This window comes from Strigops habroptila, chromosome 1 (assembly GCF_004027225.2).
Source record: "Strigops habroptila isolate Jane chromosome 1, bStrHab1.2.pri, whole genome shotgun sequence".
In the NCBI taxonomy this organism is placed as follows: Eukaryota; Metazoa; Chordata; class Aves; order Psittaciformes; family Psittacidae; genus Strigops; species Strigops habroptila.
The window spans coordinates 37,640,628-37,665,336 of NC_044277.2; the positions used below are offsets into that span (position 1 = coordinate 37,640,628).

The 24,709-nt window shown below is 49.5% G+C and overlaps 1 protein-coding gene and 1 long non-coding RNA gene across 6 annotated transcripts in view; both read right to left on the bottom strand.

The window, feature by feature from the left end:
- CHD7 (chromodomain helicase DNA binding protein 7) overlaps positions 1 to 12,585 on the bottom strand; it is a 133,491-nt gene extending 120,906 nt beyond the window's left edge. For 3 of the 5 annotated variants that reach the window (XM_030511341.1, XM_030511342.1, XM_030511340.1), the window contains exon 1: positions 9,860 to 9,901. The gene's annotated coding sequence lies outside the window, so the exon portion shown is untranslated. Of the gene's footprint in view, positions 1 to 9,859; positions 9,964 to 12,087 lie in introns of those variants that run through there. The other 2 variants (XM_030511336.1, XM_030511331.1) reach the window with 2 other exon arrangements.
- Positions 12,586 to 19,617: 7,032 nt separating this feature from the next.
- On the bottom strand, positions 19,618 to 24,029 carry LOC115619340. The gene is made up of 3 exons (XR_003994977.1): positions 23,680 to 24,029; positions 22,591 to 22,741; positions 19,618 to 21,573 (listed from the first exon to the last, which is right to left on the bottom strand). It is a non-coding gene; the product is annotated as an uncharacterized LOC115619340 (long non-coding RNA).
- Positions 24,030 to 24,709: the final 680 nt, after the last annotated feature.

The following is a 24,709-nucleotide window of genomic DNA, read 5'->3' on the forward strand; positions in this document are numbered from 1 at the left end:
GATCTGGTCTCAGAGACAGATGTTTTACAGCTGTGCTTTGGGCTTCCTAAGGCCCATTAGAGCAAGCACATACAATTCCTAGTGTAAACAAACTGCTTTTAGTAACTACAATATTCGCTCTGAACACACACAATGTTAGTCAGGGCCACCATTCCTCACACAGCTTTCACTAAGACCAGCCTGCAATATCCTTGGTGCCCAGAGATAGAATTTGTAAGTCCCCTCTCCTGCTTCTCCCACCATCTCCTGTAGCTGCTGAAAGGGAGTATTTTAGATGTAAAACCTGCAGAGAGGAATACAGATGGTGCTCTACATTGTTGTTTTGGGGGTTTTTAATAGCTACGACAAGTGTTTAACTTCCATTAAGGCACATACAGTTTGTCCAAGTCTTGAGAAAAACGGGAAGGAAAGCACGAGATTCCACTCTTCCACCTGCTAAGAAGTGCCCTTCTGTCACACTGCAGGCGGTTTAACACAAGTGATTTTGCAGAATAGCCAGGGCTCTTCAGAAAGCAAGCAGTTCCTCCTGCCATGCTCCTGCTATGCTCAGAGAGTCACCTCGAGCTGGCAGGTGGCTTGAGCAGAAGCTACAGTCAGAATCCTTGATTTTCTGTAAGGTGTTCATTCCTCTGCCAAGCCACGCAGTGTGAACTGCCCATTTCTCTCTCTGGAGAACAGCAAGAGGCTGGTATTACAGGAGTCACTAAGCAGCGTGTTATTTTACTTACAATGCAATTTTTTCATCAATTTTAAATAAGAGTGTGTTCATTTTGGTATGAGAAACCTTTAGACTACGATAGGAAGTAACAGTGTCAGCCACCTCCTACAACCAAGAGCTCTCATACCCTCTCAAACTATCAGGAATAATGTAGATACTTGGGATAAAAGTCTGGATAACTGAATCCACTGAATTAAACATTGATTTGATAAAATTTGAGACAAACTGACTCGGAAAGCTGATGAATCTAATGGAGGACTTCAAGCTTGCCAAAAAAAGAATCACACACCACAAGAGCAATGTACTTTCTTGCAAATAAATTGTTTTAAAGATTAAATACTCTTCATTTGAAATGTCAGACAAGCCATTTATATGTCAGTAAATCTTTAAGACTTTTATTCTCATACCTCAAGAGGAAAACTGATTTCTGGGCAGTGGATTATTCATTTTAACAAACTGTTTATCGTGTGCAATCCACACCATCACTAGAATAAACAAATTTTAATATCAGTTTGAACTCAGGCCAGCACATTCTTCTTTTGGTGTCCTTTGCTTCACAGATGATTACTCTATTTCTATTTCTCCCATGAAGGTTCCCAGGCAACTGATCCAATCCACTTGCTCACTGCCACCAAAATGAAAAGATGAAAAGGGCTTGCTGCTCTCCAAGCCACCGGCCCCCCTCGTCCTTAGCACCAGCTCTGGTGTTCATCAGATCCTTTTATGAGCCGGTTTGATTCATTACAACAGCAAAATGCTCTCCATTTTACAGAGTTATTTTTCTGCCATTTTAGTGAACTAAAGTGGTTCACAGAAGGACCTGACAAGCACTGCTGCTATAACAAAGTAGCAGAGCCATGCGGTTGGGAGGAAGGGTGCAGGGGGACAAAGGCAGAGAGGAAACTTCTCCTTTCAGAACAATGTCCGGTTAAATTAGCTCACTGCGTTTCTCAAACCATACCCTGACTTATAAATGATTAGATGGGCCACAAGACAACATTCAATAGCTTTGCTTTCAACTATCTGCAGAGCTACAAAATATTTACTGTACACAAAAAATATATAATATGTATTCTTATACATAATATTCCAGCAGAAAAAAAAGATAAGTTTTTAAAAACACAATACATTTACATTAAAACACAATAGCAAGATAAGAATAACTCAACTGGAAAAGGAGGGTAAAGAAAGCTTGGAAGATTTCTTCCTAGCTTGCCTGTTTTTTTTAACCCCACCAATCTCAATAAGCATTATGACCCACCAATCTCAATAAGCATTATGATGGACGAAAGCTACAAGTATTTTTAATAAGCTGAGAACAGCAAGAACTTTGCCTTTTCTCCTGAAGTTGCCATGAGTAGCCAAGTAAAACTACCAGGGAATAACATGCCTAAGAGAAAGAATCTGAAGGAAGGCAGTCAAGCCAACGTGCTGCAAGGTGGTGTACCACAGGGAAGTGACAATATGCGCCAGGTGCCTTGTCCCCAGGTTTTCTGCCCAGTGATCTCTCTCTATGGAGAGCTCTGCCTCGTTCTGTGATGGACCGCCTACTGTGGACATGCCATTTCACCCGAGAAGCAGGAAGTGAACCTCTAGCAAATACATCAGCCCCACAGCCAAACTGCATTCACGACAGCAGCAAACAGGACAGCTCAGCTGCTGGAGTCCTCATCTTGCTATTCGAAGTTCACAGCCTACCTGGAGGCACCTCAAAACAGAAACTACTCATTTCACTACGCACTGAAGAAATACCCTGCCCCACCACAACATCACCGTTACACCTTAGCAAATTAGACAAGGGTTTTTCAGCCTTTCTGACTCTACCACCTGCCTGCCAAAACTCCTAACGTTGGGCAGCCATAGACTACACCACAGATCTGTGACTGCCATACAGACAGAGCCACAAAGGAAGACTGCAGCAGATCCCAGAAGCCCCATCAGGGGATAAGGTCAAGCACGCAGCCTGCATCCCAGCTGGCTCTGTAATACCCGCCTCCAAGAGCCCCTACTAGTCCAGTTCCTCCCACAGCAAGAATTCACATTGCCCAACCATCCCCACACTGCACAGTCCAGTTGTGCCGCCAGTCATGCGTCAGTCTCAGCAGGGGAATCGCACGCTGACAAGCCAAAGGGTGACCATCCTTCATCTAGAGAGGCAGGCAGAAAGGCAGGCGCTTCGGTTTCCTCTCTTTTGAGGGAGGAGGCAGGGAAAGAGGAATGGTGGTGGAAGGAGAGAAATAGATCAAGGAGATTAATCTCTTAAGTAACTGTGTAAGGGAAATTTCTCATGAGAGAAGCACTTTAAGCAATTCCTTTCACCTGCCACCTTTTTTGTAGCCCAGGTTTTCTTTTTTAGCACCCCAAAATTAAGTAGTCATTAGACTGGGCAGAGGGGAGCAGGGGCGCGAGGCATTACGAAGGAATGGCTATTTCCTTGAGAATTAGCCATTCGAGAGCTCAGTCACCTTAACCAGAGCATTTCTCAGATAAATCTAACCATGATAAGTGAAAAGTCACGCAAAAACACACCACCACCACTCCACTTCCATTCTTCTTTTTAGTTTCAGTGCAACATCTAACACGCTCGACTTCTAAGACTGCCTCTTACAACAATTATCGGACCCAAGTCGGAAAGCACGTTTCTGTTCTAGCTCTGCCTTTAACAAGCAGATTCTCCCAACAGCCACGCCATTTCTACGGAACAACCCTTTCCTCCTGCATGGCTGCCACAAAGTTCAAACCCTGCTCAAATACTAACGTATGTTAGTATTTGAAGTGAGGGAAGGCGGCCTGGGCTGGGGACTACTGCAGAACTGTAGTGAAGGAGAGATGCAGGTGGAACTGATGCGATTTTTTTCCAGTAAGCTCTCTTAAAGTTACAACAGAATTAAAGCAGCAAGTAACTGCCTTCACTTACTGCTGTACAAAAAGAAAGACAACGTACCTTTGCAGAGATCAAGAGAGAAGGAGGGGGGAAGTGAAGCTGAAGTCTGCTAATTCACTTCCCCACCGATGAAAGAATGATTAAACTAAGGATGAATAAGGCTGTACCCCATTCACAGAGCCGAGTGAATGCAAAGCACAGCAGACACCTCGTAACAGTACTGATAAATAAACTGAATTACTTAGCAGGTCTCTCCCAGACTTACCTCCTGAGGCAGTCCAGAGACCCCTATTTAACTCGCTTTCTGAATGATTCCTTCCTAAATCAAGAGAGATATTAAACTGCTCACTATAAACTCTCAGTTTAATTCTTCACGGTTCAAACAACTTGAGGCAAGAATTATACTCTTAGCGAGAGTCCACTCATCGGAGTTTAAGGGAATCTCTGAACTCACATAAGCAATGGCTCCAGTGACACAGGGCCTTAGCTTAAGCCATCCTGACATGACCACACCACCCTGTGAAGCCTGCAGGATCCTCCCAGCAATCAGCAATATAGTCTAAGTACCTCTCAAACCGAGAACCAGAGATGAGGACCTGCCTGCTTTTTGCTCTGCAATAAACCACCAACAAGCACCTACTCCAGTCCAATAGCAGTGCAAACCAGAGCACAGGATTTGCCTATGTATGCCAGACAGTTGAGACAAAATTTTTATATATATATATACACACATATATTTTATTAGATCTTATTTCAAGCTAATAACTGCAGTTATGGCTGCTTAGGTATTTCTGATCCCACATGAACACCCCATGCACATTTAAACACAGAACTACAAGCAGGTTACCTGAGATGCCAGATTTCTGGACTTCAGATGTGCTCTCCTACCCAGGAATACTTAAGATTTTGAGAACATTTGTTACACCCTAAACGACTAATTAAAATGCATCCTTGAAGTTTACCAGTCTCTCACCTACGTGCAATTTTATCTCAGCCTTATCAGAGTGATTTTTGAACATCTGTTAGCCTCATCATTACCTTCCTTTCTTCAATCCTGATATCAAGCATTTAGAACGAAGTCAGTCACATCTCCTTTCTGATTGTCTTGTTTTCAACTCAAAGAAATACTGAACTGTTATTTTCTGCAGTCCAGACCAACATGCACTTTCCCGTACATTTTACCAAGTAACACTTCAGCTTTGGATTTCAATCTCAATGAATCCTCTTTGCAGCAGGGAATATGTACTTATAATAAGTTACCATCAACTTGGGACTTCCCACTCACTAGCTGGCTCACCCAGGTTATTACCTAAACTTTAACTGAATATCTCCCTTTCTCTCACACAAAGGCTTGTTTCACATTTCTCCTGTAACAGCACTACCCCAATACTTTCTACAATGAAAACTACTTCTCCTCATGTTGTTCTGTCACTGATCTCTAAACACCTAAAATCTCAACTTTCAGTTCAGATTTAGTTAGTTTTCCCCTGAATTCTCTCTCAAAGAACGACCAGTTCTTTGAGACTGGTCATTCTCAATGACCTCACACCTAAAGACTACTCATTTAACAAATCCTGTTTACCCTGTAAATAAATCCACAGGCTTCCTATTTTAAGATCCAGGACAAAAGTGCCTTTATTAAAGTCCTCCTTGGACTTGCTCCAGGTTCTGATCTGCTTTACCACTGGTCACATAGCTGTTGGTCTCCAAACCTTCCCTACTCAATCCCCCATAGAAGCTCCTCCCCAAACCCCAGATTTCCCTGTTTGGCGAGGGACACCCCACAATGGGATGTTGTCCCCATTCCACGTAGAGTGTGACGGGACCAGACTCCTCCCACTCACAAATACTGCACACCCAGAGCAAGAGAAACGATAAGAGCCGTGTTTCTGTATCAGCACCCAAGCACCCCCCTGCCCTGGCTCCCCGCTGCCGAACATCCCCTTGCCAGGCAGCTCCCAGGGTCTGACGTGACACTCCATCAGGCTTCAGTGCAGCCAGCCAGCTCTTCCCACACCAACAAAAGCATCCTCCACACTTTGGGTAGAAAGCGGTATTATTGGGAGTTGAAACGCGTGTTTATTTTGCAACATGTCCTAATTATCCAAGGCTGGCAAGAAAGCGCAACTCCACTAAGCAAACAAGAGAGCGATATAAATTGGAAAGAAGATTGAAAACAATAGGGAAGGCACAATCTGAGCAGGAAGAAAAATCTATGGGAAAGCTGAGGGGGTGAGAGGTGGGAATAGGGCAGGAAAGAGGAATAGAAAGAAATAAAAGGTTTAGATTTCAGAGCAGGACTGGTTTTGCCGTATGAAAGGAATCATACTTTGAACATCTTGTACACCTCCATAAAATGCGTTAAGAAATGACGCTTACTTTGGAGACAGAAGTCAAAATAAACTGTGAGTAGGCCAATTCCTTTCAAAAAAATCACTGAAAATAAATTTTAAAGCCAACTACCTGTTGGAGTTCTAGCAGTGAACAGAAAGTTCAACAGAATGGCTTAAAAAGCGGCTCAAGGACATTAAAATCAAAGCACCTCCAAAACTATCCAGCACAGGATTCTCCACACACCAGCTACTCCCGGGCAGGTAAGCTGCCGCGCTGCTCGCCACGATCACCAGCCCGTATTTATATGAAGCCCAAGCAGCATCACCTCTGGGATCAGGACCGCACACGTGAGATTTAACTTCCCTCTCAGAACCATTAGGAGGAGGAGATATTTTGGCTGCAATGACTTTTCCCAGACAATTGATTCTCCAAGTTATTTATTCCCTACCATTCCCCTCGAGGCCCTCTCATCACTGCAACTGTCTGTGTCAGGGCACGGTTGGACGCAGCTCCCATGAAAGCCAAGCAAAACCACACCCAAATAGCTATATAGGTCACTCCAAAGCAGAGTGAGCCCTACACCACGCCAGCAAGGACTTCGGGTTAGTTCCTATATGCCAATGAGCTTTCAAAGTCATGTGTTACGATGCTCTGCTAATACAGTAGCTTACTTGATGATTAGCACTCTTCTACTGAATTGCAACTTCTAAATGAAAATGCTTAAATTAAGTAAGAAAAACCTTACTTAATTAAGTAGAAACCACTGCTGAGTGGCATTCATGAAACAAGAGAACCCAACAGCACAAAGATCCTTGGGTTTGACTTGACTTCTTCTAGGTGCGTGTCTACATCCTTGAAAAGTCACAATGTTGGAAGCAAAGAGCTAATCAGCTTTTGCATACTTCAGAATATCTGAAGAGCTCTGTTGTCATATTCAGGTGCTTGGAGTGTGTCATTTAGGTCACAGCCTCCTTTTCCTTTTTTGTATCATGCCTTCCAACCTCATTTTCCAACTGTGCACCTACAATGTGGCATGTCCATGAGTGCTGACGTAAGATATGAACCACTGAAAGTCACAGTTAGATTCTGCAGGTGGAAAGAAATCAAGAGGAGAACTCTTCCATCAGGTTTCGGTATCCTGAATCCTCATAAAAACAGGGGAGGTTTCTGCATATTGATCTTCACTCCTTCCTCTGAAAGAGCTCTAAAAATAAATTACACGTGGAGCTTCCCTTTGCCTTTTTATCGCTGCCAAAATACAGGCAACATTTGAGACTTTCTTCCTTTAAAATCCAGTGGGTTTTGTGCAAACAAGCTACTCACAGAAAAATAAATGATGATAAACGATGAAGTCAATGTCTGTCTTAATGATGAAGCTCAACAGATGCAGTAAATTTATACAGTAACTTTTCTGTTGGAAAAGTGAAATCTAAAGCCTCACCTACACACAAAAGGCTCATTTGTAAAGGAGACAGTTTAATTATTTACTAAAATCTGCAGTTTTCTCATGTGTACAAGGAACATAAAAGTATCACCCGTGTTACTTACGGGCATCAGTTAATCAGCTCATAAATCTGAGCACTTAGTGATCTGTACATAGCAGACAAGTACAAAAGCGTCTGGAAGTGAGGATTTGAGGGAACGGGGGGAAGGAGGACACTCAGGCACACACCACTTGTCACACAGTTGCTTGTGTCCTTGCTAGCCACACGGGTTTATTGGAATAACGCTGGGTTCACAAGAGCAAACACCAACCAGCAGGTTCTAAAAGCTTCCCCCTCTGAAAATTAATGTAAAAATATGATGAATGGGGAATAAGGGCTGAAGTTAAAACACGTGTGTTGCCTTGAAACCTGTGCCTTATTTCCACCCTGTCTTTCTGGTTACTTTTTTCCTCCTCCTCCTCCCACCTCAACAACCCTTACGTATCATGCCATGTGCTAAAAACAAAACAAAAACCCCAGCAGCCCGCTGCTACAGGATGCCACAGGTATGGCAAACCACAGACAGAGCCTCACTGCGAGATTTCAGCAGCTCTTTGAAAACCTTCGAAGTTCCCATTCCTCAGGCCCTCCACCTACACAGAAAACCACGCCTGGGTCGTCGGTTCTGTCCGGCTGTTACAGTGTTTAAGGCCGTGCTGTGTTCTCACACTGCAGATTCTCCTCCAGCCAAGGGCCTAGGCCAGGGCACGGGGCACAGACACAGCCTCCCCTCCACACCAGGGCAGGATGGGACTACCCGTGCCAAGCCTGCACCCAGCAGTACATCCCCTTCTTCAGCACGCTTTTCTCCGCTTCACCATCAGCGTGTTTCACCTGTACTCACAAATAACTCATTTTACATCTTATAAAGTCCTAACACTACCTGAGCATTAATGGGAAATACCGTGGATGTTCATCAAAAGGTTTTCATCAGTGCAAAGCCAGCAAGTAACTCGCATGGAAAAAGCTACACTCTGATGAACTGACCCCTCTATGTGGACTGAGAAGCCTTTACAGCACTCCTTCCACCTAACCCTTCAGGTTTCCACATTAACCGAATTCAAAAGAAAATGGTTACAACTCAATTCTACCACCACTTGATTGCAACAGGGAGAGTATTCCGCTAAACCTCATTTTGACTGACATTTCTACAGCTCTACGTCCTTAGAAAAGGTTATTTTTTCTCAAAAGGGCTGCGTGATCTTCACCTACAATCAAAACTTCCCTTAATTACTGAAGTAGCAATAAAACCGTTTTGGGTTTCGAATCTGAGAAGTTTTTTTTCTGCTGTTTATATAACCAAATCAGGATGCACGAGTAATAACAGAAATATCATTACATTGTTAAATATTTAGCAAGATATTTGGTCAAATACGATTATCCAATTAGTACCAGTGAATCACTAATTCAGTTAAACTTGCAATCACAAGCATTTAACGCTCATCCAAGAGCCTGTTCTGCAGCTTTCAGAATGATCTTTATGTATTTCTTGTTTTAAAAAAGGTCGAGAGAGACTGGGAAAAAGCAGTTTGGGTTGACAGAAAAGCAGGACAGGGGGTGTGTGAATCTGTGCCGTTTTCCAACGCTGTGGCAGGGGAAATTTTGTCTCATAAAACTGATTTAAACTTTAAACGATGCCTCACACAAGAAATAATTACTTTTCCCCAGCAGTTGTGGTTTTCTCCTAGAGGAGAGCAGCACACTGCCGACAGGATCTCTGCGGAACCCCGAGCACATTCACACCAGACAAGAAGAAACAAGCAAGGTTCCCGCTTCCAGTAGCCAGAGATGGGAACATGAACAGAACGTTCCGATTGTTCTGATCACCTGTTACCAGCCTCAGAAACAAATGGTTAATTTTCCCTGGGACTGCTGCCTGATTTTAAAAGGCATTACTCGAATTTTTGCGCTGCTGTTAAAAAGGCAGAGCTCTCGCAAGGGAAGAAGCCCTCCCTAACTGTCTCCTCACCGTTAAGTTTGTCAGCAGCCAGCCCTGCCGCCTAGAACGGGGTTTACTCAGAGCAACGTGATTTTTGTCCTTTCCTTCTTCTTTTTTTTTTCTTTTCTTAATTAATAAAAAAAGTGTGTGAAACTTTGAGGCTAGAAACTAGAGAGCCTCCAAGTTCCTCTCTTAGCAGCGCCCAGCAGTGAAAAAGGAGAGAGTTCTGCAAACGTGCCCCAAGCATCCAGCTACATTTAGCTTTCAGCCTTTTTATTATCATTGTCAATGAATGGGCCCCAGTCAAATTAAAGCTGCCATTTTAGGTTAAAGACTAGAGAGCCTCTGTTGTGCAACAGCGAGACAAAAACACTCCAAGCGACAGATGCAGCGCTCTCATCGGGAAACGACAGGTTTCAACTTTTATAACAAAAATAATAATGGCGATAGCAATAATTACCGATCATGCTTTTTAATATGAATTATATATTGATACTCACACATTACCGCAAACTAACGGGGTTTATAATTGGGGTAAACCAGCTACCCATGCTGCTAAGGTCATAGTCATTAAGATTTTTTTGCCGTCGTTAGAATGGATGATCTGTGAGGAAACGAACAGAAACATTTTTTGTTCAACTTGCTTGTTTGCGTCTCCGCCAGCCCCGTGTACCACGGGAGAGGAGAGAAGGGAAAAGGGGAGAGGAGGGGGGGGGTTGGAAAAAAACAAGCCACAAACACAAGGCAAACACATTCTCCCGAAAGCCATCTTCCAGGATAAACACAGCTCGCGATCTGCTTTGATGAAAGTAAAACCGAGACGCACATCGACACAGAAACAAACTTATCGCATCGGGGGTATTCGGATATTCCCCGGGTCAAAACCCGCGGAAGGCCAAAGGGGGCGAGGATGGGGGGCGGGGGGAAGAGGAAAAAAGGTGGAAACAAAAAAAAGCTTCCCGCAAATGGAGAAATCGCCGTTTCCCGTAGTTGGGAGCACGTTCAGCCCCTTCCCAAACGAAAACAAAGGCGGAAAGTGGGTAAGTGCGGGCGAGTTGCGCGGGGCGCCGGGCGGCCGCGGGGATGGGCAGGGAACTCCCGGGCACCGCGACTTTCCTTTTGTCCATTGTCTGTTTAAAAAACAACTAGTTTCAACCCGGCCGTGAGCGGGGTGCCGGGGCCAGCCCAGGAAACCGGCTCCATTCCCAGCGCCAGCCCCACCGCCTCCCCCCTGACCCCCCCACACCCCACCCGGCACCCACCCGCCGGGGCCGGGCCGCACCGCGGGGGCTCCCCGGGGCGTTGCGGGGGAGGGGGACTGAAACCGCGTCCCCCGGTTTAACGCTACCGGGATAAACGACGGCAACGTAATGATGATGGCTGCTCATTGCCTGCAGCGCCTTCTCCCTGAGACTCACTCGCAACCCTGCCCCCCTCCCCCCGCCACCGCACACACACACACATACACACACACACACTCACGCGCGCACACGCACACTCACGCGCTGCCCGCTCCCCGCAAGCACCGCCGGCCCCGCTCCCCCCCCCCCCCCCCCGCTGTGACCGCTTGGCCTCAAACCACCTTTTTCCGCTCACCCTCAAAATGGCCCGGAACGGGGCTGGGGGGGGCGGGGGGTGAAGGAAACGGGGGTGCGGGGGGGGTGGGGGAACAGGGCAGCACCCCGGCCCCGCCCCCATGTGCGCGGCCGCGGCCCCGCGGAGCGAGGTGCCCGGCGGGGTGAAGCCCCTATTATGCGGCGCCCGCCGGCACCGCTCCGGCCGCCCTCGGTACCGCTCTCCCTTGCCCGTCCCCTCCCTCCCCTTTCCCCTTTCTTCTCCGGCCGCCGGAGAGCCCCCCCCCACCTCCCGGTGCGGCCGGGGCAGGACGATCCCCCCGCCGCACGCACCGGCGGCCGGAGCGGCACCTCGTGCTCCCGCCTCCCTCCTCCTCCTTCTTCTCCTCCTCCCTCCCTCCCCGCCCGCCTTCCTGCCGCCCGCCGCCACCCACCGCCCGGCCTCCGCCGGGGGTGCCCCCGCTGCGGCCCGGCCCCGGCCCCCGCGACCCATGTGCCGGCGCGGAGCGAGGGAGCGCGGCGGCGGCGGGCGGGGCTGCGCCGGGTCGAGCCGGGCCGGGCCGGGCCGGGCCGTGCGCGGCGGGGAAGCGCCCTCACTTTGTTAGCGCTTGTTGTGCCGCCGCGGCCGCCGGGAGCCGTCAGCGTGGTCAGCGGGGGAAGCGCTCCCGCCGCCACCCCGGCCGGCGCCGGGCCCCGCCGCGCCGCTCCCATCAACTTTTACCGGAATTTTAGTCACCCTCCAAACTTGCGGAGCGGGGAGGGGGGGGGGCGCGGAGGGGGAGAAGGGAAGCGAAGGGGAAGGGGCGCCGCCGCTCCGGCTCCCCGGTGCCCTCCCCTCCCCCGAGGCGAGGCAGGCGGCCGGCCGGCCGCAGCACAACAAAAAGCCATTTACACCCGGGGAAGTGCCCCGCTGAGACACACCACCCCCCCGCCCCGCCTCGCCCGGGGCCGCGGCCGGGCGCAGCATCTACCCCCACCACCACCACCACCACCACCACCACCACCCCCCCTCGGCAGCGAGCACCCCGTTCCGCGCCGCTCCGCACCGCCGGGGACGAGACCTGCCGCCGGTCCACGGCTCCATGGCCGGCGGCCGCCCTCTCTCCTTCCTTCCCTCCCTCCCTGCGCGCCCAGCGAGGTGCGGGGTCACTCACCGGGCCGGTGCGTGGCCGTCGGAGGCCGTCGGGGACCGGTGTCCCCCGCTCGCTCCCTCGCTGCCCTCCGCCGAGGGGCCGGGGAGGAGGAGGGGACACGCTCCGGAGTTGGTGCCGCCGGCCGGGGGGGGCGAGGCGGGGTGCGGGTCTCACACACACACACACACACACACGCACACACACACAGACGCACGGAGTTGCTCGCTCGCACCGGGGCTGGGCTAAGAGGGGAGGAGGGGGATCCCTGACCGGGGCGGGCGGGCGGAGGAGGGGTGGAAGGGAGGGGAGGGAGAGAGGAAGGGTCAGCGCGGGTCTCGGGTAGTTTCGGGGTCTCCGCCGGGTCCCGGCTCCGCTTCGCTCCTTTGTGTAATTTCACTCGATTCAAGTTTAATCCGATAGTTCCCGAGCGAGCGAGGGAGCGAGCGCGCCCGCCGGAGCCGAGCCGAGCGCGACACCAGCCAGGCGGCTACCGCCCCCTGCGCCGCCCGCCCCGCCGCCGCCTCCCGCCTTCCCCCTCCCTCCGCCGCCACAAGGCGCGCCCCCGACACCGCCCCCTCCCCGGGGGCGAGCGCCGCGCGCGCCCCGCCCCCCGCGACGTCACCGCCCCGCCCGGCATAATTTATGCAAGGGGGGGGGAGGAAAAAAGAGAAAGAAAAAGAGGGTAAAAAAGAGGAAAAAAAGCCCCGAAACCCCCCCGCGCGCGGAGGGGGAGGGGCGCGGGGGGTCACTAACCTCCGCGCCCGGACCGCCAGCGCCCCGACGGGCGAGGAAGCGCTGCCGCCGCAGAGCACGGCGCCTTCCGTGCGCCGCCCCGCCTGACGGTGACCGCGGTGGGGGGGGACACACGGGGACACACACACAGCCCCGCACCGCGGGGTCAGCGCCCGGCCCGCCCCGGGAAACTCCCGGTGGAGCGCGGCGCGGGGGGGGGGTGGGTGTCACCGCTGCGCTTCCAACTTCCCAAACGCGGCGGCGAAGTGGAACCGAGGGAGCCCCGGGCGGCTGCGCGGCCCCCCGCGGCCTGCCCCGCACCCGCTGCCCCCGGCCGCGCAGGGCACGGGCACCGCGCCCCCCACGGCCCGCGCCCCGCCGCCGGGGCCAGGCGGGGCGGGACAAGGACAGGATCGCTCCAGCCCGCGATGTCGGGTGGACTTTGTCCCGAGCGGGTCGGGTTCGCAAAAGGAAGCGGCCATTAAGTGCTGCCCGCCCGCGGCAGCAGCCCTGTGTGTGTGTCCCCCGCGCCGCACCGGGACCGGGAGGGCTGGCGAGCCCTGGTGGTGTGGTGTTTGTAAGCTGTGCGTTCAAATCCGTGATACGAACCGAAACAAACTCATTCGGCAAGTAAATCAGACAAATCCCAGCAAAAAAAGTGATTACCAGTAGCACGCTTTAACAGTCTTCCCTGCATCGCTCTGGAAACTTAAATCAGCATCTTGAAAGAATAAAGGGATTAAAATGTAAACCCAGCATAAAGATGCTCCGCATTACAGGAATTCTCAGCGAGCTGTTTGACGAGATAACTTTTTACCATCACTGTCTGTAGCAAGTTGGAGAAGGAAAACCCAACTCCTGTGGTGCTGAGCAGGGCACCCTCCTCCCGCTCCCCCGCTCCTTTTTGGGGGCCACTGCTGCACCCACACTCATATCCCTAAAAGGAGCAAGAGAGACATCATCCTCATAGGATCTCTCACAGCCTTTCCTCTACACTCGCTTAACACACAGTGAGTAAGTCAGGAGCTGGACGTGGGCAAGGTGAATGCCAAAAGCTCCTCGGGCTTCTTGGGTCATCAGCTCTGTTGTCGATCCAGGCGTCCACGTTGGCGTGTGAGGGCCGCTAAAGCCCAAATCATGTTTCGGGTTTCTCCAGAGGAAGTCTGGGACTCTCCCACATCGCGTCATGCACGTCCGGCCTACTCAACCCCTCCTCGGTTTCGGGGGAAAGCACCTTTTCGGGAGAAGAGGTGGTTTGTGGCAGGCAAGGCCACGCAGCAGCGAGGGGCCGGCAGCCGGGGAGGTGACACCATCCCGTGCTTCCCGCTGAAAAACGTGTTGGAAAGCCGACAGCACGTGGTGGTGCGGCAGAATGCGCTCCCTGTTCTTCACCGTGGCCTTCCATAAAGTTAAAAATAGCAAGTGGAAATAGCGTTTAAAAGAAAACAAACACCGAAGCAGCACATGCCCCCAGTACACCTTCACCAAATTTGCTCTGTTTACAAGTGCTCTATTTTTAATGTGCATTTCTCTACTTTGTGAAAGAAGAAAGCAAACAACAACCCCCCAAAACCCAACCCTGCCCAGAGGCAGGTATCCTCCCAAGGTACTAAATGTAATCAGCTTCTGTTTTCTCTTGCAGTGTGTTGACAGACCAGAGAGTAAACAGCCCAAAAACACTTCCCCGGAAGGCTGGTTTTCTGTGTGCATCATTTAACTGCACCCCTCACTCGGCAGCTGAGTGCCCTGGTGTAGTGTAAGATCGCCCCAAACTCCCCTCGCTTTCAAAGATTTAACTTCTCCAAGATTATGGGGCAAGAGAAACTCATTCTGAGACCAACTGCCAGCAGCCTCGCTGCTGCTCCCTCTAGAACTTGTTTCGGTTTCTTGTTGAGCAGAAATCAGATTGCAAAGCTTCCGAGCGTGAAAAGTGCTTGAAGAACATCGTGGTGACAGGGTGAGACAATCAAAGAAACGCAGCATTTCTTGAAAAAAGAAGTATTTTAGCCTGGCACCAGCCATGAGAGGGGACACGTGTGGGTACTTACTTAGAGGTTTGCTCCAAGGGAATAAAACCGCACCAGTCTCTTGCTGAAGGCACAGAACCAGCTCCTCGGGTCCCATAAGTCATCCTCAGGCCGCAGCCTATGAAACCAGCTGGCTCGCTACTCGGGTAATAAAAATGTGAAGGGAGTCTCCTACATGAGAAGAAACAGAATGTCCCGGGTTCAGCGAATCTGCAAACGGCACTTTCACAGCACGAGGAGAATTACAGCCGCTCTCCAGCTCCTCGGCAGCAGCAGGAGACGGAGCGTAAGGAAAAGTGTGGCCAGGGTTTCGCCACCCCAACGTGGGAAGTGGTGCAGGGGTGGCACATGTTCACACACACATGTACTCAACGGTCATACCAGCCATGGATGAAACACATCATTGCGTAGCTGCTATGGAGGAAAAAGTTTTGAAACCTTAACTCGTGCTTCAGCCAGTCCCCAAGGAGAAAGCTGTAAGTCCCCAACTTACCAACAAGCGCTTCGCAGCTCTGTAGGAGAGTGAGGAAACAGCAACATGGCAGTCTTCGTGATTAACATTATTGGTAGCAGCTTATTAAAATATCCAAGAGATGACAGAGATGAAAATTCACTTGTAGCCACCCCAGCCTTTGTGTGCTGTTGGGACGGAACACTCCATCTGATGCAGGCAGCCATTTGGCTCGCAGATTAGAAAGAATTTGCATTAATGGCTGAGAATTTCAACAGCAGTCACAGAGCAAGGGCATGTGTACCAACCAAACCCAGCAAAGTGCTGTGCTTTACCTAACTAACTAGGTGAACTTTCAAGGTGGGGATAGTTTGTGTAAAGCTGAGCAAGTCACTGAGTATGACAGGCATCGTTACACAGAGATAAGTTAATGTACTCCGTAAGAAGTACAGCACAGAGATTACCGAGCGGCATTTACATCTGTTTTAAAACATTAGTATTACAAAATGCAAACGATGTAGTATCACATGGAAATACAAAGGGGGTTTATTTATTCAGCAGCCTTTGAAGAACCAGCATCTGTTTTAACGGGCGGGTATAGTGAAATGTGATCTTAAGGTCTAGACATTGTCACTTCGGAGACGCCGGGTGCCCATGCAAGCCATGTGCCCTAAGACCTTCGGGCCACGAGGCCCCAGCAGTCCATGCCTTTCCGACAACCTGGTCCAGGTATTCGGCTTGTTTGAGAGCTGATAATGCTGAGGGCTATGCACAGAGAGCTCAGAGCAACCCACCCGGCTTGAGGAAAGCTCTGTTAAGTACATCTGCTTCCTCACCTGCTCGGTCCAAACCCTGCTTCAGTTCCACCAGAAAGTACTTGTGCTCGTGCCATACCCTCCAGCTGGCTTCTTCCAAAGGGCTTTTTGGCTTTGATGAAGGAGCTTACAGCTCCCAAGGAAGTTCTGTACAGATGTACCCAAACCTCAGCAACTTTTCATCTCGCAGCCTTTCTTTTAATTCTTTTTGTGCAAGGAGAGATGTGAAACTGCACCAGAAGCTCAAGCTTGTGCTTGGAGTAGCTGTCTTCCGAGCTTGGTATTCGGGATGCCATTTCATGGCCTCAGACAAGCTAAGGCATCATGCTTTGTCCCATGATTGGTGGGAATTGGCTCTGAAATCCCACAACCCTGACACACACTCACGTTTTATTAATCTCTGAACATTGTTGCAGCCAAGTGAAGCGAGAAAACCAAATGGTTTCTTTTTCTTTCACAAGTGAAAGTTTTACTCAAAGCTTCTCAAAAATTAGGCAGCAGTGGAAGCACAGGAGACTGAGGGGGTGCAGTGGCCAAAAGGGCACAGACAATAACCGTGTGCCATATGCTAAAAGAAAACAGTATTCCTTTTTCAGAAGAAATCCCTTTTTCAGAGCAGAGCACAGCACGCTGAAACATCGAGAGCACGTGGATTTTGGTTAGTTCCAGGAAGCAGCAGACTCATATCAGAGCGAAAAACCTTAATGATTTCAGCTGGAAAGCTAAAAGCAGTAGAAATACAAGTGCTGCAAGGAGCCACCCTGTGGCACCAGCAAGCTAAGGGAACGGAGGGCAAGCCAGGGTAGACACTTGTGTGGGGGTTGTGTCGTGGGTTTTCTTTTTGAAACTCAAGCCAGCCGGAGTGACAAAAGCTGGAACTGGCCCAAACAGCCACTTCTGTGGCAGGGAACTCCTTAATGGAGGAACTGAACCAGAAAAGCAGAGGGGCAGCAAGCCCCAGCAACTCGTGCCCAAGCAGCACTCACCTGCCAGGCCGTACGGGGGCAAAGCTCTCCAAGGGACATCAGCTTTCCCCGCTGCCTCACCCTTGGGAACACAACAACAGCAGAAAGAATACTACTCCCAAAATTCATTCCTTTCTGTGGAAGTTTTCTGATACAGTAACCTCCCTCAGAACAAGGATAACAACACATGGCTCTCTCAAGGCTAACTTAAGGATGTAACTGAAGACTTTATGAGGGGAATAGGTGGAAAAGCCACCTGAGACAGCACATCGTGACTGTGTGGGCACACACAGAGCTGTGGGCAGGCGCCCCGACCCTGCACGCTCCCCTTCAGGTCTCTTGGAGCTGCTGCCTGGGTACTGCCAGTTCCTGGTGACAATCTGGACTGCTGGAAGGCAGCACCCGCTGCAGTGCCAGCGGCACAGAGGTGGTAAACAACTCGTTCTCCTTCCCAGACTCGCCACTTAGATTACTGAAGTACAAGCAGGATCACATAGCTTTCCACCTAAACTCCCACTTAACAGGCCAGTGCCCGACTGCTCACCTCAGCCCCCAGTTCCCATTACTGCTGGAGATGAGACACTCAGTTAGATGGACCATCTCTTTAATAGGGAACAGTAGTGAGCTCCTATAAAAATGGAGCAACACTGCAGAACTGACCTAGTCCACAACATCCCCGCTCGTGAGGACGTTCACTTTTGGACCATGACATGAACTGACAGTCTCACAGTTGGTTTTGTTTTCATCGTGCAGAAGCAGCATTAAGGAGTCCCGTTTCCATCTTTGACGGCTCAGTGGAACATACCTCTTCTTATATGGAGAGACGTGGCGATCGCAGTACCGACAATTTGTGACCTTTGTCCTTAATAAATGGAAGGCACTGACTGTATCTAAGAATGAAGTCACACACCCGACGAAACTGTCAGCTGACATAAAAATACGGCAACTCATCTGCTTAGCAACACAAGCTGCCACCAACATCACTTCCTTCTTAAACACAAAGTTCAGTTCACAGGCTCCACCCTGACTCAGAGCTGCCTGTAAAATTGGATCTGACTCGCCGCCGAGAGGTCACGTCTCCTCCTCGCTCGCTCTGAGCCGGACTTTCCACAGGAGCTATATTTCACTGGAACTTCCCAACGCGCAGCCCGGGGGAGGCAGGCAGGCAGGCGGGGAGGGAGGGAAGGAGGCAGGGAGGGAAACACCACCGCAGTCACCACGTTCACCTGCCGAGGAAGCACGACGCTGACTTTCATGTTTCTATTCAGCTGTCCTTCAAGACAGATTTGTCAGAGCAGGTGCTGAATAACTTGTTCCTTCTGTGGACTGGGGAGCAAGAGGGACTTGTCACGGGTACTTCCTGGGTTTGCACATGCAAGGAGCACCCAGGTGCAACATTCCCAGCTATACCTACTCATGCTGTCGTTACTTGGGAGGCCATTTAAAACCCATGGCCAAACACATATTTATCAAAATACTTATAAACTTATTATTCTCCTTATGTTCACCAAGAAAAAGTGCATTTACAATTGTTTCTCGAGACTGTCACACTACAAATGCAGTAACGAACACTTTAAATATGTTCAGTTTTATAACTTTTCCATGTATTTTTTGTAAATGCTTCATAAAATTGCAAGTCAACAACAATTTAAAAAAACTGCACTTATTTATACAGTTAAGTTAGATGAGGTTTCTCTCAGATTCTTTTTCTGCTCTGAAGGCGGATCAACTAACAGGATGATACTGCTTTCTCATTAAACTCGGGTCCACTCCCCTCGCTGCTTGGTAAACTTCTAGGAAGAGGACTGAGAGGGATCTGAAGAGACCATCTGGTCCCCCCCGGCCGCACGCAGATGGGATAAAGTAGCCCCAGACAATCCCCAACAGATGTTTGTCTAACCTGTTCTTAGAAACCCTCCGTGAAGCAGATACCCGAACTTCCTAAGGAGCTTGTTCTGGTATTTCACTGTAACGATTTAAAAGTTATTGCTGTTGCATCTCCTCCTCCTCTCCTAATACCCAACTTAAATCATCCTCCCACCCTCCCAACAGCCGGTCTGAGACATTTTCCCTCTGTACAGATCTCATCTTTCCCCCAGCATTCAAAAAGTTGATCAAACCTCTTCTAACCTTTTATACGTTGGAAAATTTATGCAACTCCCCTCTAAACATTCAACATCCTCTCTTCCTTCACCATTTCTTTTCATAGCCTACATCTCTTATTTTGTCTTGCCTTGTCCTGTACTTAATTTTTCAGCACAGAACATGAAACCAAAGGCAATACTGCAGTTGAGGCTTCGCCGGTACTTACTGGAGCCATCCTCACATCTTTCTCTATGACTTACATATGCCACCTATTGATAAATCCTAAGAGAGCATTGCATTTTGCAAAAGCATTGCATTGCTCACTGCTATTCTGTTATTGATTCTCTCTACAAACTCCCTCTAACCATCTACCCTGATTTCTCCAAGAAACTGATTATCATTTCACTTTCGCATGTTTTTGTTTTTCCAGAAGGGTGTGCATGGAAAATTTGGTTTCAGAAGGATAAAGGGGACAAACATGAAATTGCTGTATGCTTATAGAGAGAGTAAAATAAATTGCTCTTTCCACTATTTCAGACCCGCCCCTGAGAAAACAGCCTCATACATAGTTAGGCTTAAAGCTCACGGAAGAGTTCTGCTGCGACAGAGCAGCAAAGTTGTCAACTGTGGTCTTGATTTCACTGGCACAGAACACTTTAAGAGATGGGCCACAACTCTGAATATGAATCAATACTCTGTTATGGAAACAGCATAATATGGAGGAAAAGGAGAACGCGCTCCCACTGCAGCCTTCATTAGTTACTGGGGGGCCTGGGACATTCAGAAAGTGTGAGACACATTCAGCAAGCATATAAGTACTTAAACTTAGTTGTGTGGTCTTTACAGTTTCTCACAATCCAGCCAAATGTGTATCCTTTGCGCAGCACTTCACTGCAAGCAAAGACAGAAGTGCCTGGTTAAGTAGAGTTTGATCACCCAAGTATTTAAAACACTGCACTAGGGACTGAACCTTACAAATACTAAATTTAAAACTGAATTTAACACAAGGTACTCTGAAAGGACCAACTCCCGGATTGAGGAACACCGCACTTCGCGCATATGTTTCATAGTGGACATGTTAGATCTGATGCCACGAAACGCTGCGTACTTGTCATTCATGCTGACAAGTATTTGTTGTCAGCATGTATTGATTTGAAAGTAGAGGTGTTCGATACCACCGAGTGCCAGTCGTGAAGAAATAAACCTAGAGCCACCGGCCAGTGTTAAAAGCACCACCACCACCAGCAGCAGCTGACCCCTCATTTTGTATCCCTCCACTCTGCACCTTTTCTGTTCCTGTCTTGTGTAGGTATCTAAAATTTGTTCTATCCTTAAAGATGAATGCCTCAGCTCTGCAGTGCTGAGGGAACTCCCCTGGAATACCTGCCAGAAACTCACCTTTCCTATGCACAAGTTTGTTTATACTTTGGGTATTACAAGTAACTTACACGATCACTGTATTTACTTCTACATTCTTGGCAGAGGAACAGAACTCACTTAGTTCAGTTCAGGCAGGAAGAGCTGGTGGCCTCACCCCCTGGTTGCAGAGGAGGGAGGGGATGTGCGCGGCATCCCTAACGCCATGGATCACACTTCCTAGGCTGCTCACTTCAGTAGTGCTGCACCGAATGGCACAACTTTTAAGTGCAATGAACCAATTGTTTTCTCTCTTAAAAAACACAAGCCAGAACATGCTGTATTTTTTGCACTGAGAGCACAGATCGTATCACAGCTTCTAAGGCGGCAGGGTTTGTCTGCAACTTAACAGAAAAGTTGTAAAACAGTTGCTAGAAGATAAAGACAACAGATGCAGTGTTAGCACTAATATTCACTGTTTAATCTGTGGTGTAGTAGGTTTCCAACATGACTTTTGAGACAGAACACCGCACATGCTGCCAGGTTTTTTATGTAATAAATAATACACCACACACCACATCCACTTTGCATTCTGTAGGGAAATAAGAAATGCTGACAAGGGAGCTAAAAAGCCTCAACACGATGGCAGCTGTATCAACACCAACTTCTTAGAAACCAAGTTTAAAGATGCATCAAAGCTGCTCGTTTTCTTTAGAGGTAGGCTTTGTTTTTTTAATTTACATTTGCTGTTGAATGACCACCATTAAGTTGGCATGCTACACCATATGCAAGGAAACTCCCCAGAACATCAGCGAATCAACACTAACTAAAGCTAGCTAGTCTAATACCTGGTTCAAGTGGCCACAACTCTCTTACATGTGTAGCTCAGTCTGAAAGGCAGGCAGTTCTCTGGGCCTGGATGAAAGGGAATTGCAGCAGGATGGAGGGAGGAGCAGGAAAAGACCCGCTTCCACCTGGAGCTGCTTTTTATAAGCCTCCTTGCTACCAGCGCTTACGAGGATTGCCCCACGGGAGCCTTGCTGATAAAGGCACAAATGCATAGTTTATTCTTGATCCTGAAAAACAAAACCAAAAGGAGAGCCTTCAGAGAAATAGAGGGATCATCTGTTCAGTTCACCATGCTGGAGAGACATTTTTCTGTCACAGCTCTCCACAGACATTTAGGGCCAGCAAGCCGCAGATTCCCAAATAGAAGGAGCAGCAGCAGCAGTTACTGCAATAAAAGGATCACTGTACTTGGGCCTTGGATTTTTGTCAAGCAGAAAATATAATTATACTCGCAAGTTCTCCAGTGCCCAAACCAGCAGCACATCCAACACTTGAGGCTGTCCTAGGTCTTTTTTTTTTACATGTTTATACAAAGGCACAACGGTATCATGAGGGTTATCATCAAAGCCAGTAAGTCCTTCAGCTTTCCTAGCAATCCCTAGAAACAATCTTCTGAAAAACAAAGATACCACTGCACACACAGACACACACAGACACACACACACTAAAGTACTCAAAAAAATTAAAGGCAATGCATATTTTTAAACCCTCACTGTTTTTCCCCTTCTCCTAAATGCCATAAAATCCCAGCAGCTTAAACTGCTGTAAGAACTTAAAACCTATTATGATTCACTTCAAATCGCAAGTTTTACTACATGTTTTTCACCTCCTTTAACAACGAAACCCCAGATTCAGCTTTTAGCAGAAGTGAGACTATTGCTTCACCATGATTAGATATAAGCAAAGGAAAACAAACAAACGAACTTGGGGCCTAACGCTGTCGACATTTGTTCCCCGCACTGCGCTTCACTGGGTACTTCTCAGCGCTAGCACACATGGTAGTTTTTGCAAGATCATGGCCTTGTTTTAGTATAACACAATCAAGATAATTTTTACAAGGTCAGAAAGTTGGAATAAGAGGAAACAAAATCCAGGCCAGTTGTGCCTGGAATCAATTAGGCTTATGTGCTTTTCAGATGCTGCTTGTCTTTCTATTAAACAGCATTTCAATGTATACATAACATTAGTGTGTACCCAAAAGTATGCACTGCACGCAATATGTTTCTCCATTTATTTAAACCCACCTAAACTAGGGATGCCAGGAGGTCGAAAAAGGAGAAGAGGTGTTCATCCCTGAGCGGTGAAATGGCTTCACTTTGAGCTTACAGTTTAGTTATCTGCCTCCTCAATGATGAGCTGCTCAGAATGTTCAGGCATGCCTGTGGTGAGCTCTACCTGTCCAAAAAGCAAAGGAAAACTGAAGTTGTCATCCAGGCAAACACCAACCATGCCCAATGTCAACTTTCAAGCACTTCATTAAGACTTAGAGCAAAAAGAAAACGTTATTTCATCTTTGTAAGATGAAACTTCACTGCATAAGCATCACATTTAGTACAGAATCATCCATGGAAGATTTTTCATTAATGAAAGTTGACTTTATGGGGAATTTCCAATTTCTCTACGTTGTTTTTTCGTTAGATGAGGCCAATCTAGTTTATACTAAAATTGAAGCCGGTATCAATACAGAAGGCATGTGCAGGGGTATAAATCGGATGGATTCTTGCTGCGCTCACAACTAAATTAGGTGACAGTAAAAACGTGTACTTGTTGCTGATGTTGTGAAAAACTTTACAGACATAAAAGTTTAATTCCCTAACCACTTAAATATCAAAATATTTCTTCTCCACTGCTTCTTTTTTCACCTTCATTTTGCCAAACTGTCCTGGGTTCAGGTGTAACAGTCATTTTTTCCCTTAGTAGCTGGTGCAGTGCTGTGTTTACAGAAGTAAAATGAAAGAAAGGGGTTTTCCTCCACTGCAATGACTTTATAACTTAAGAACTAGAAATTATTTTTGAGAGAGCATTATAAATAATAAAATGCAGTGAATGATGTTAAAACCCCAAAATTTCCTGTGATTTTTCCAAACAGAATGTCCATACTGGGTCTTCATTGTAAATAGGCAGTCACAGAGCTGGCTAGGTGCTACAACATACAGGTCAGGGATGAGCCAGGTGAAGCTGGGTCAGAGGTTCGGGGCAGGGGGGAAGAAGCTGGGCTGTCCTTGGGTGACCACCACAGCCCCAGGTCACAGGGGAACTTCAGTCGCCCCCATCTCCTTGCACTCCCACAACAGCGCGGCTCCGCACCCGTGTAGCGAGGGGAGAACGCTCACCGCTGCTGGCGGGGCAAGCACAACGTGAAGGGGGGTCCCCGGATGGCCTCGCTTAAATCCACCGACAGCTGCCTTGGCTGTTGCAGCGCTGGGGAATCCGCATGCAGAGTGCCAGCCCGGCTTCCTGCCCCTTCCCGAACCTCTCCTTTAAAAGTTCAACCTCCTGTGGTGGGCTGGGCCCTGGAGTCGCGGCCACCTCACGACCGGCCCCGTGTGCGACGGGCCCGTTTCCTCAAGCCATCGGGTGTCCGGGGCGGCCGCTTCTGCCTGACGCCACGGTGGTGGGGCCGAGATGGGGACCCCGGCACCCGGCTCCCCTCGGCCCCGCTCCCAGCCGAGGCCACCGCCAACCCCGGACCCCCAGGGGTGCTCGAAGAGGCGCGCGGGGCTGCCGCAGCGGGCGAACAGGCCGCGGGGCAGGGCGGGCAGCCGGTGACAGCCGCCTCCCCGGGCGGGCCCAGCACCGCCATCCCCCCGACCCCACGGGACGGGGGTTGCCGTGGCGACGGCCGCGCTGGGGCGGCGGTCCCGGCCACCGGGGCAATGCCCCATCTCCCACAGGGCTGTGGGGGAACCCCCGGCCCCGCCACCCGCCACAGGCGCAGCCGCATCCCCCGGGCCCGCTCCGCGCACGTCACCGCGGCCGGGCAGCCGCCGCCAGGGGAAGGAAAGCCCGGCCACGGTGATTGGGCGCGGCCGCTAGCCAATGGGGAGCGCCGCGCGGCCGGCTCTCTCCCGCCCCTCGGCGGCGCGGCGCGTCCCCGGAGCGCTGCGGTCAGTGTCCAGCCCGGCCCGGCCCGGCCCGGCCCGGCCCAGCCCGACCGCCGGCCCCGGAAGCCTGTGTGGATACCCGTCGAGGCCGCGGCCGGCTCCCCCGCGCAGGCAAAGCTGCACCCGTTTAACTTCAGTCCCCTGTAGGCATATTTATTTCGGTTTAATAGGCGTTTATGGTACGTTAGCCCGGACCTGTTCCTCATCAACCCGAGCTAAATCAGAATAACGCGGATTTACAGCGGCCGCGGGGGGCTCG